Consider the following 12,058-nt stretch of genomic DNA (forward strand, 5'->3'; position numbering starts at 1 on the left):
ATCAAAGGCTGTCTTCGTCACTACAGATGTTGTTGTTTTGTGTTTTATCTCCATCTTTCAGCACAAGATAGGCTATACAAGGCGGCCAGTATAAATGGTGGAGGAAGAACCCAGAGAAAACCCGGAAAGAACCACCGACCCACGAGAAGCTACTGGCAAGTTTTCTCACATACCCAAATTGGCCGAACCCGAGACTCGAACCCACACAGACATAGGTGAGATGGCAGTGATCCGTAACGGTCAGCCCTTTAGACCACTCGGCCACTCTGTGCCCCACATTACAAATGTAAACACAACTATATCGATGTCTCGTGTTTCACATCCTTCCGATAGCGGACAACAACGTAGGGTATTATTAGTGAATTAATTGCCCTCCATCAAATTTATCATCCTTAAGAATGACTTTTACCAGGGGCAATATTTGTTTAGCCCACACCAGCATGAGAGCTAGAGCCCATACAGATGACACTGATCTAACAAAATGGAAGCTATTATCACAGAATAATAGAGATTCACACTTGTCCTAACATCTAAGAGATGCAGCAACCCTTTTGGAATAAGCAGGAATTTCGAAAGAGATTGCGTGAATATATCCACGTTATTCGTATTACCAACATCAAAAGATTTTATTTTATAAATATCAAGGATTTCTACTGTAACACCTCAGACAAATCTATTGATGAGTTGTCGGTGTTCGGAGAAGGTTGTGCGTAGTCTGCTTTACATATGTCAGACTCAACACAAATAAGTATAACATGCCAGAAACGGTGGATAAAAGAGTGGTCCTTATGCCGTCAGTGTTTGGTATTTGTTGTTTACGAATTAAACGGATCTCTCTGGCATTGGTGGTGTTATCCTGATTTGAACTGAAAAATCAGTATACGGGGATAACTATGGAAGACATGTACAACAGAACGCACAAACGACGTCAGATATGGAAGCTCGTGGATACGAGGTAGTAGAACTAGGAACAAACACAAAAGTGTCGCAGGCATTCGACCTTTTGGATTCTCACGACTGTTTGTTTGGAGGATGTACCAGTTTGTTATACGAAGGAAATGGACCTTAAGGAAGAGCTTGCGATAATACAACGTTCCTTGTGTTGAGTCACGTGTCATGTTGTCGTCGTCAGTCACACACATGATATGCAGAATATCCTCATCGTAAACGAAACGTTGCCACTTATATCAATAACCGTGATACCTCGTTCGGAAATAAGAGCAAAGATAACTGCTTTTGGACATGGGTCCTTGGAGTGTCTACAACGCAAAAGAATAAGTGAAGGCAAAGATAAAGAAGAATCAGGAAAATAATGAAGAAGATAAGTGAATTAGAATTCAAAAGAAGATGCCATCTCTCTCTCTCTCTCTCTCTCTCTCTCAGAAATTCCTACCAAGACTCTAACAAGACATCGTCAGAAACAAGGTGAAACATAAACATTTTCAGAAATTTTGAGTTTCAAGTTCAGTTGGCATTCCTTTGTACACAAGCCTTCGTTTACGTAAATTGTACACAATAGTAGACTTGAACTTAAATTTATTTTCATTTTGATTGATGTAAACACACATGTACTAAAATATATAAACAGTGATATCCAATCGGATTAAAGTCAGATCTCCACTGTCCTACGTGAAGATCTGACAGCGACTACTTAGGAGTCATGTTATGGTGACATATTATTACCGTAATCACTAAATGTATTTAACCAATTAGACGAAGTCTTTTATCTTCCCATTGAGTAGTATGTCTGAAGAGCATCGATGTGTGCTGAACGATTTGATTCACTTTCAGATTTCTGAAAGCTGCATTTCCATTGGCTAATTCAAAGGCTTCCAGAACATGACCCATAAGCGATCGCTGTCAGACCTTCATGTAGGACAGTCTATATCTGGTTTTAATCAGATTCCAGTGATATTTCTCACCAAGGCCGATTTTTCCACAAAAGCGGTGTGGCATAACTTATTGATCGTATTAAGAATTTTTTCTTGGATAGATTTTGCATGGGATTATAACGCCAGCATGTGTGCCTTCTTACCACGAAAGAATGGTAAGTTTTGCAAAACATTAACATTGCTGTTTATGAGAATTCAATTTGTTCAATGTGCTTTAAAACAACAAAAACATGCAATCTAAAAAGGCCCTGACAAATATGTCTCACATCTTTGGTGCCTGTTTCATCGGCTAAACTTCGTATTATTTAAGGTTAAGAACAAGTCGTCTGTTGTGTAAGTTCAAGACACTTTTTTTTAGATTACGAGATTAGTCACGTTGGATTTTAAATCTCCACTAATAACTTAATGAGATGATACATTTTGTCAGCGACCACTATTAGTAACGCTTGTACACATTAAAGAAAACATCTGTCATTGGTAGAACTAGATGACTGAAACGATTAAAGGTTAGGTTAGATTACATTCTAATTATTTCAGATTTTCCATTATTTTCATCTATTTTGTAAAAAAAAATTGCCTGAATTTATTAAGGGTGCCTGACTCTCCGCCTCTTGTGCAATGCCGCAGTTTGTGGAGAAAATATGTTTCTTTGTAACTTCTAAACTTTAAAAAACTTCTTACAGTTGACGATAACTGCCGTGTGCACATAGGGAGATGTTGGTTCCCACATTTTACTTTCATTTTTCATGGCAATCACTGCACGCGCACACCTCTCATATAAACATTCGCCAGACACACCCATATAAAATAATAACGACAAATGTTACCGAGTTTGGCCTAGTGGTTAGAGCGTCCGCCTCGGATGCGGGAGGTCATGGGTTCGAACCCCGGCCGAGTCATACCAAAGACTTACAAAAATGGTACTAACAGCTGCTTCGCTAAACGCTCAGCATTAAGAAGTTAGTGTTAGGACTGGTCGGCCTGGTGTCAGGATAATGTGACTGGGTGGGACATGTTGGTACGTGTCTGCAGCATTATGCCCCAGTGCTAGACATCACCATAAAACTGCCACACTGCAGACATCGTAGCGATATGACTGAAACATTGTTAAAGCGACATTAAAATCCTAATCACACACACACACACACACACACACCGTTTGTATGTACGCACATTCGATGACGTCAAGTAATGTTTTGAGAAACAAAAAATATTTGGAAAACTCTTAGTCAACTACAAACTGACAACCTTACCATGATCAAATCCTGCTGCCATGTACATCCTAATTATATGACTATTTTTTGGAAGGAAACTAATATCTGATTTTATGTCACAGACTACATTTCAGTTGCAATGAAATCAGTCTGTGAAATATTTAATACCGTATTTACGAGAATGAATATCTCTCAGTTGCAATGAAATCAGTCTGTGAAATATTTAATACTGTATTTACGAGAATGAATATCTCTGATTGGCTGTACATAATTACAAAAAGAAACATTTTGTATAATAAAAAAAATCCACATTTTTCTTCAGAGGACGCATACGTATGAGTAATTTTAAAGGAACATATCACCCGAGCAATTTTTTTTTTATAGTTGGCACCTACAAAGGGATTATTCTCAAACACTGTGTAACCACGCCATCATAAAAGCCTTACTGACGAAACATGGGGAGATTAGTGGGCGTATAGTTTCCAAAACGATGTCCAAAAGTACTGTCATCAGCTAATCACACACACAGGTGCAGTTCACAAAACATGGGGTGATTAGCGGGCACATAATTTCCAAAACAATGTCCAAAAGTACTGTCATCAGCTAATCACACACACAGGTGCAGTTCATTACGTAACGCAGTGCATAATGCCACCGAGTTTTTACATCAACAACCGTGAAGAACGACTAAATATATCGCTTCGCATCGAAGGGTTAGTATTAAATTAAAATTTCTTTTAATTTTTTTAAAATTTTTTTTTACATTTTCGTAACTTTGACAATCTCTTCAAAGGATATAACCGAATACTAATTCAGATATGCCAGTAGAAGAAAAAGAAATATTTACCGTTGAATTTTAGATAGATTTCTAGGTTTATTTTCCTTTACAGATACGGCTTCCAAAAATACAGATGTACGGACCATTTGTTAGCACCGAAAGTAGTAGCTCTTCGCGATCGAAGGCGTTTTTAGAATTTCAGTAAGTAATTATTGGGTTCTTAACATCAATTCTATTAAAGAATACATTGACAAATATAACTTACCAACTGAGTAACTACCAGTCAGAATGACAACTCGCTTCTTCTTCAACAAGTATACGAGTCCGTTTTCTCTCGTCTGCAGGACGCTCGAAAATAGGATTTCAATATGTCAAACAAGTAATATAGATTTGTAACATAAAGCTGAAGTTTTATAAAAGTACCTGTTTGATTTTGCAGGCTGTCAAATATACAGAAGTATATTTTAGCATGGAGATGTTGGAAAATAAGTTCATTTAACATGTTTAAAAATGGAGCATTCGATACATGGGGAATATTTCTTATTCAAATGGAATTATATTTTCTTACCTTTAAAAGAGAATGAATTCCCTATGATAAGAAATCATGTAGCAAAAATATTTCCTTGAATTCCCGTGTAAAGAAATACTAGTTCCTCGTGTAAACAAAATATGTAGCTAATCTTTCTTTGTTGGAGGAACCATAGTTTAAACGTTATGGACAGATATTACCTATTTCATAAGCTTAGTATCAATTAGTATTCAGGAAAAATTTTGACAATGTCTTTTTTTATTACTATTTTTCAAAGCTGAATAATTATGTTGAAATTCACGCGAATGCGTCTTTAACAAATATGAGAGCTTACACGTCAGAATGTCTTCTCAGGACTGTATCGTCTACAAGCATGTACTTGTCCTCCATGGACTGTATCGTCTATAGACGTGTTTAATCATGTACTTGTCTCCTCTGGACTGTATCGTCTATAGACGTTTTTAATCATGTACTTGTCCTCCATGGATTGTATCGTCTGTAGACGTTTTTAATCATGTACTTGTCCTCCATGGATTGTATCGTCTATAGACGTTTATAATCATATACTTGTCCTCCATGGATTGTATCGTCTATAGACGTTTATAATCATATACTTGTCCTCCATGGATTGTATCGTCTATAGACGTTTATAATCATATACTTGTCCCCCATTGATTGTATCGTCTATAGACGTTTATAATCATGTACTTGTCCTCCATGGATTGTATCGTCTATAGACGTTTATAATCATATACTTGTCCTCCATGGATTGTATCGTCTATAGACGTTTATAATCATGTACTTGCCCCCTCTGGACTGTATCGTGTATAGACGTATTCCAGATTGTACTTATCCTATCTGGATTATATCGTCTGTTGATGGTTTAAGCATCTTCTTGTCCCTTCTGGACTGTATCGGCTGTAGATGTTTTAAGCCTGTACTTTCACCCTCTGGACTGTATCGGCTTTAGATGTGTTTAAGCCTGTACCTGTCTCCTCTGGACTGTATCGTCAAATAGATGTTTTAAGCGTGCACTAGACCCCTCTGGACTGCATCGAATATAAATGTTTTAAGCCTGTACTTGGCCCCTATTGACTGATCGTTTTAGATGGTTTTAACTGGCACTTTTCCCTTCTGGACTACAGATGTGTCTTGAACCTATACATGTCCTTTTTGGACTATATCGTTTGTAGATGTTTTAAGCCTGTACTTGTCCCCTTTGGACTATACCGTTTGTAGATGTTTTAAGCCTTTACTTGTCCCCTTTGGACTGTATCGTTTGTAGATGTTTTAAGCCTGTACTTGTCCCCTTTGGACTGTATCGTTTGTAGATGTTTTAAGCCTGTACTTGTCCCCTTTGGACTATATCGTTTGTAGATGTTTTAAGCCTGTACTTGTCCCCTTTGGACTATATCGTTTGTAGATGTTTTAAGCCTGTACTTGTCCCCTTTGGACTGTATCGTGTGTAGATGTTTTAAGCCTGTACTTGTCCCCTTTGGACTGTATCGTTTGTAGATGTTTTAAGCCTGTACTTGTCCCCTTTGGACTGTATCGTGTGTAGATGTTTTAAGCCTGTACTTGTCCCCTTTGGACTATATCGTTTGTAGATGTTTTAAGCCTGTACTTGTCCCCTTTGGACTGTATCGTTTGTAGATGTTTTAAGCCTGTACTTGTCCCCTTTGGACTGTATCGTTTGTAGCAGTTTTAAGCCTGTACTTGTCCCCTTTGGACTATATCGTTTGTAGATGTTTTAAGCCTGTATTTGTCCCCTTTGGATTATATCGTTTGTAGATGTTTTAAGCCTGTACTTGTCCCCTTTGGACTGTATCGTCGATCTACGCTTTTACCCATGTACTCTTCATATTAATTATTTAACTTTCTTGTTTAAGTATAATCACTAGCGTGCGTGTGTGGTGTGTACGTCTGTGTGTGTATGTGTGTGTATCTATGTCTGTCTGTGTGTCTATGTGTATGTGTGTTTGTAGGTCTCTGTGTGTGTGTGCATGATTTTTTCTTAGGGGGACATCGTATCAGTCAATTTATCTCCCTTGTAAGCCTATTCTATCAAACTTTGACCCATTTGCGATTTACACAACCCACCCTCTCTACGGTGCACAAAAATTCCCAAATTACAGACTATATTCAACCCCGAAAGAAACCATACCCGAAGCACAGGGGACATTATTACATCTATACATAAACAAAAACGTCCCAATGAAATATCTTAATGGACAGAACATGAACGATGATACGGTGTTGATGGTTGGGGGGGGGGGGGGTAACCCGAATTTCCGAAACGATCAAAACCAGAAAAGATTTTCATCCGTATTACCCGACAACACAATTTTGAACCAGACTTGTGCAAATTTTCTTTTAGCTACGTATGTTCTCCATACATCCCTGAATCATTCAGTATGGGTGTAAATGATGGAGTAATCAAACACTTAACCATAGCCAATCTTACAAGACCATGGAGGTGCCAGTAAGTCGGTACGGTCAGGTACGCCTCACCAGTACAACATTTATTGCCAGTAAGGTAAGACAAGGTCGTAGGGTCGGAACCATACAGGTAAGACAAGGTCGTGAGGTCGGTACCGTACAGGTAAGACAAGGTCGTGGGATCGCTAAAATACAGGTAAGTGTGCGTGTGTGTGTGTGTGTGTGAGAGAGAGAGAGAGAGAGAGAGAGAGAGAGAGAGAGAGAGAGAGAGAGAGAGAGATTTGGATTTTTAAGGTAGCTTTAAGACATGTAGCATGATGCCCCACCCAGTTACACTATCCTGACACCAGTCCTAACACTAACTCTTAATGCTCAGCGCCAAGCGAGGCAGCTGTTAGTACCATTTGTATAAGTCTTTGGTATGACTTGGCCAGGGATCGAACCTTCGACCTCCCACATCCGAGGCGGACGCTTTAACCACTAGGCCACCGTACAGGTAAGCCAAGCTCGTGAGGTCGGTACCGCACAGGTAAGACGAGGTCGTGAGGTCGGTACAGTACAGGTAAGACAAGGTCATGGGGTCGATACCGTACAGGTAAGACAAGGTCGTGAGGTCGGTAACGTACATGTAAGACAGTTCGTGGGATCAGTACAGTACAAGTAAGACAAAGTCGTGGGGTCGGTACAGTACATGTAAGACAATGTCGTGGGGTCGGTACCGTACAGGTAAGACAAGGTCGTGGGGTCGGTACCGTACAGGTAAGACAAGCTCGTCAGGTCGGTACAGTACAGGTAAGACAAGGTCGTTGGGTCGGTACCGTACAGGTAAGAATTAAAACCAACATGCACCACATAAGCTAAATTATATCTACCTCTATTATGTCTTTCATTTATTCCTTTATTTAGGGAAAGCGTCTTCTTTCTCATTATTACTGCTGGCTGTAGTCACTAATTGTTAAATCGTATATATTTGTCTCATTGAAGTTTCCCATGACAACTGTCACAAGATTTCATTTGATGGTATTTCAACTTAGAGTCTCGTGATCATTTTTTTTTTATTTGGTGGGTATTTAACAACTTCCTAAAATTGCGTGGATTTTCTTTTATTTCTTCTTTCAGAGCTGAATTAGATCGAAAATCTTTCATCTGGATTGGACTTGGTGCCTCATTCTTCAATCCGATCCTAGGACCAGTCAGTTTAATCCTTCGCCAGCTTTACAGAAAGACGAATGATGAAAGAAAGAAGTTCATCTATAGTAGATGCATTGCAATCTTACTTGGGGCAAGCATTATCGTCTCCCTTCTCGCCTGCGTGAGTGCGATTACCTACCTTAGTAACCCTTGTGAGGCAAAACCGACACGAAAATACCTAACTACAGACGATCCGAAATGCTCAGGTCCGTGCCAGACACCAGCTGCATTAAATACAAATGAATCGAAAAATGCCAAAAGAATGAAGTACTTTGAAAACTTGTTTGTGGCATTGGATAAATTATATGGAGATAGATATGAAAATGGGACAATACCGATTATTAATAACAGAACTTTGTAACAGAAACATGTTACGTAGAGAGCGCTGCTATTTCCAGAAATGTCATTGGTATGGTTGATATAAATCTGGAAAAATGTACATCGCGAATGGAGTTACCTATCATTTGTGTCTGTCACTATGCGGCGCTATGAGAATTGTAGACTGGTTTTAAGTTCCTCAAAAAGAAGTAAAGTACAATACACGAACACGTACTACTGGAATTGCAATCGTTCTCAATAATATCAAAGAAAGAATAAATCGAAATAAGACGGAAACTTACTTAATGAATCCTGACGTAATGATGATAAGAAATACGTTTAAAATATTACCTTCTTTTCTTACAAAAGTGTACACTTTCATCGAAAATAAAATTATTTTTATACTTTTGAGTATTGATATATACTCCTTGACTGTGAAAATTGTTCTGTGCAGATCAAAGAACTTTTAAGTAGACATTTACTAACTTGAGAAACCATGAAATGGAAGGGGAAAAAATTAAATAAAAATGTACAATCAGAAATTTGTATGAAAGAAGGATTATACACGTTTTACCTATATTTTTTATGATTTATACCTTTTGCAGAATTTTAAGAACTTTATTTTCTTATCTTGCATGTTTAAGTTTATTTAAACGTGTGTATCCTCTTAATTTTGTACAATTTTGTATCAGTACATTTCTATAAATAGGCACCATTTAGCTAGCAATGTCCCAACATCCTGTTAACATGCATACATACATACATACATACATACATAGATGCATACATACATACCGCTTCATATATATATATATATATATATATATATATATATATATATATATATATATATATATATATATATATATATATATATATATATATATATATATATATATCCATGCATGCATAGGTCTGTTCATCTGTGTATCTGTCTGTCTACCTACGATTGGTTTATCTACCTATAAGTTTTTAGATATACAATTCCTTCGACTATGTTATTCCGTAAGGCTGTCTGTCTGATGTACTATTAGCCACACGCACTAACCTTTAATTTGATAGAGATCAAGAGAGAGTGTGTATTCAATGCAGTGTGGACAGCAGCTGTATCAACATTCCTGATTGGTACAAACAGCATAATATAAACAAAATAAGAGTTGATCTTTGTAACAGTGTGATTTAATGTGAATAATATTCTATCAACAGTTTGTCAAATAAATTATGCCTTTTAGCAGCAAAACATCATATATTTATCTGGATCTGGACTTGCTCTTATGTATTAACATTCGCTTTTAGTTTGATGGGGTCACTACTCTATTGTCATGATTACGCTTTTTAATATCAACAGTCTTCGTGTTCTTTTTCTTCTTTTTTTTCTTCTTCTTCTTCACAAGTACTCGATAATTAAATAAATTATCGTCAAAGTAGTTTGCAGAACCTGCCATCAGTATTAGAAAACATTTGTACATGTATTATTCGTTACGTCTTCATCAATAACGTAAACTTCCTTTTCAAAAAAGAGATGTAGTCCCCACAAAACTTTTATTTTGCAGACAACATCTACCACCTACAAAAATTGACAAAAGTATCTAACCATCCACCCCCATATACATTTTAAAAAACTTTCCAGGTCACTGTACCTTATGAAACTGCAATTATCCAAATAATTCTTAAAATGTTTCAAGCCATCATTCAAATTATCACCCCTATTATTGCGAAGACATTTGAGTGAAGAAAATTACGTTAATAGCTACATAAGGGCAAACTAGGACTTACAACCTCATGTGCTGAGAGATGCTCTCATAAAAAAAAATTCAAACCATACTAGACGAAGTTATACTCAAAGTTAAGTAATCAAGTGGAACAAGTAAATGTTTATGTTTTAGCTGGGGTATAGCAATTTGAGATAATTAAAGGGTGAAATTCAGAATTTTGCAAATAGGAAGCCGTGCGCCTTCTTCTTGCACTGTAACTCAATTTAAAGCATAGTTAATACTGACTTGTACCAATATTTAAAAAGACAAGTATCTATTACATAAAAAGCAACTAGGGTATTTCACATATAAGCCATTAAATATTTTTGACAGATACACTTAAGATTTGACAATGATAATTCAATGAGCAGATTCGTGGGATGTTGTGATATTTAATCTTGGCAAAATCAGCTTAATTGGGCAGTATTGATGGTAGCAGCAAAATGGTATGTATCTGATTGACATGAAACAAATCAAAGCATACGTTAGTAAAACCTTTTTACCTTTACTTTCATGTAAAATAAATGTTGCCTGACTCTCCATATCAATACCTGATGTTATAAAACAATTTTTGAGTAAAAAAATTGTAGAAAACATGCCTCCAGATTTTGGTGTTTTTCAGTCAAATATTGACCCCATTTATATTTGTACTATTTTGTTTTTCACACTGCAGTTATTTCTGTAGACGTATTAGATATGCGTATGTTACCTTAAATCTATTGTTCGAGTCACTGGCTATAATTGAAACTAAATGAATTTATACCTGGAAGCTATCATTATGTCCTTCACTAAAGTTAGGTATACATCAACCAAAGTTCTGGTTTAAATTTGGGCGAAATATTTATACATTCCGGTTTTCAAGTTCTATTAAACTATTCTGAGTCAGTAGAAAAAATGTTCAATATTTTCTTTCAGTTATAATTATTGAATCGTATTTGGTCTCGCATTAGATTAATTTACTTTATGTACACAGTTAACTTTTATGATAGTGTTACGATTATACGGTCTTAAACTAAGTAAAAGAAAGGAGCGAAAACCAACAAGTTCTGTAAACTTTAACAAACAATTTATTTCCCATGAAAACAAAGGGAAAATTTAAAAAGTACTTACAGTACTGGGAGTTAAATCGCAAAATGGTCCGAAAACTTCTATCACAAGTCAAAATATATGAAATTCCAATTGAATTTCAGTGGTATTCCAAATAAGTTCCAACGCTGAATGTGTTGATGTGCCTGTAGTCTCCAACGTGCCAGTGGCCTTGAGCGAGGCGATGTGCTAAGAATCTTTTGATGTCTCACAATAATATAATCCAAAATATTATCTAGTCTGAATTCACTATAATTCCAATTTACTGTTCCAGTCGAAGAATAGTTTTGAGCACTTATTAATTCCAGTGAATAATAATTTGAGTAAACGAATCCACCCAAATAAAAATACTGAACACAACAATAAGAATGATTCTGCTTCAGATGTTAAGAGAAGAATGAGTAATTTCTGAATTAAATTATAAATTCTTGTGAGATAGTATGCATGTATAAATTTCATTTTTTGACACAATGAATATGAAGATTCTTTCTTAGCTTTCGTCATTTTAGTTTCAAGGAATGTTAACCTTTGTCGGATCTCTCTATAATCACCCAACAAAAAGAAACACAGAATTGTCATTTGTTGGAATTTTCTAGCGTTTATAAATTTTTTAAAGTTTTTTTGTTATCTCCAGTGACAGAAAAGGCCAAATTCAGAGTATGAATAAAATATTGTATTGGTCTAAAACGACATAAACTTTTAAATGTTGAATTAATAGACGAGTCTTTTATTAGCATCAAATTATCACCTTAAGATGGATTGTCATATATAGCAAATTTATTTCATGTATTTATCCCATTTTGATTAACAGGTCGATAATCATTCAATCCAAAATATCATTCTCAGTCTTTATTGGC

At 36.3% G+C, this 12,058-nt stretch overlaps 1 long non-coding RNA gene across 1 annotated transcript; it reads left to right on the plus strand.

Moving 5' to 3' along the window:
• Positions 1–1,634: 1,634 nt before the first annotated feature.
• On the plus strand, positions 1,635–8,772 carry LOC149803988 (uncharacterized). Its single transcript, XR_016420000.1, has 3 exons — positions 1,635–2,047; positions 3,997–4,085; positions 7,972–8,772. It is a non-coding gene; the product is annotated as an uncharacterized LOC149803988 (long non-coding RNA).
• Positions 8,773–12,058: the final 3,286 nt, after the last annotated feature.

Source organism: Sinohyriopsis cumingii, chromosome 3, assembly GCF_028554795.1.
Source record: "Sinohyriopsis cumingii isolate HCF-2022 chromosome 3, ASM2855479v2, whole genome shotgun sequence".
In the NCBI taxonomy this organism is placed as follows: domain Eukaryota; kingdom Metazoa; phylum Mollusca; class Bivalvia; order Unionida; family Unionidae; genus Sinohyriopsis; species Sinohyriopsis cumingii.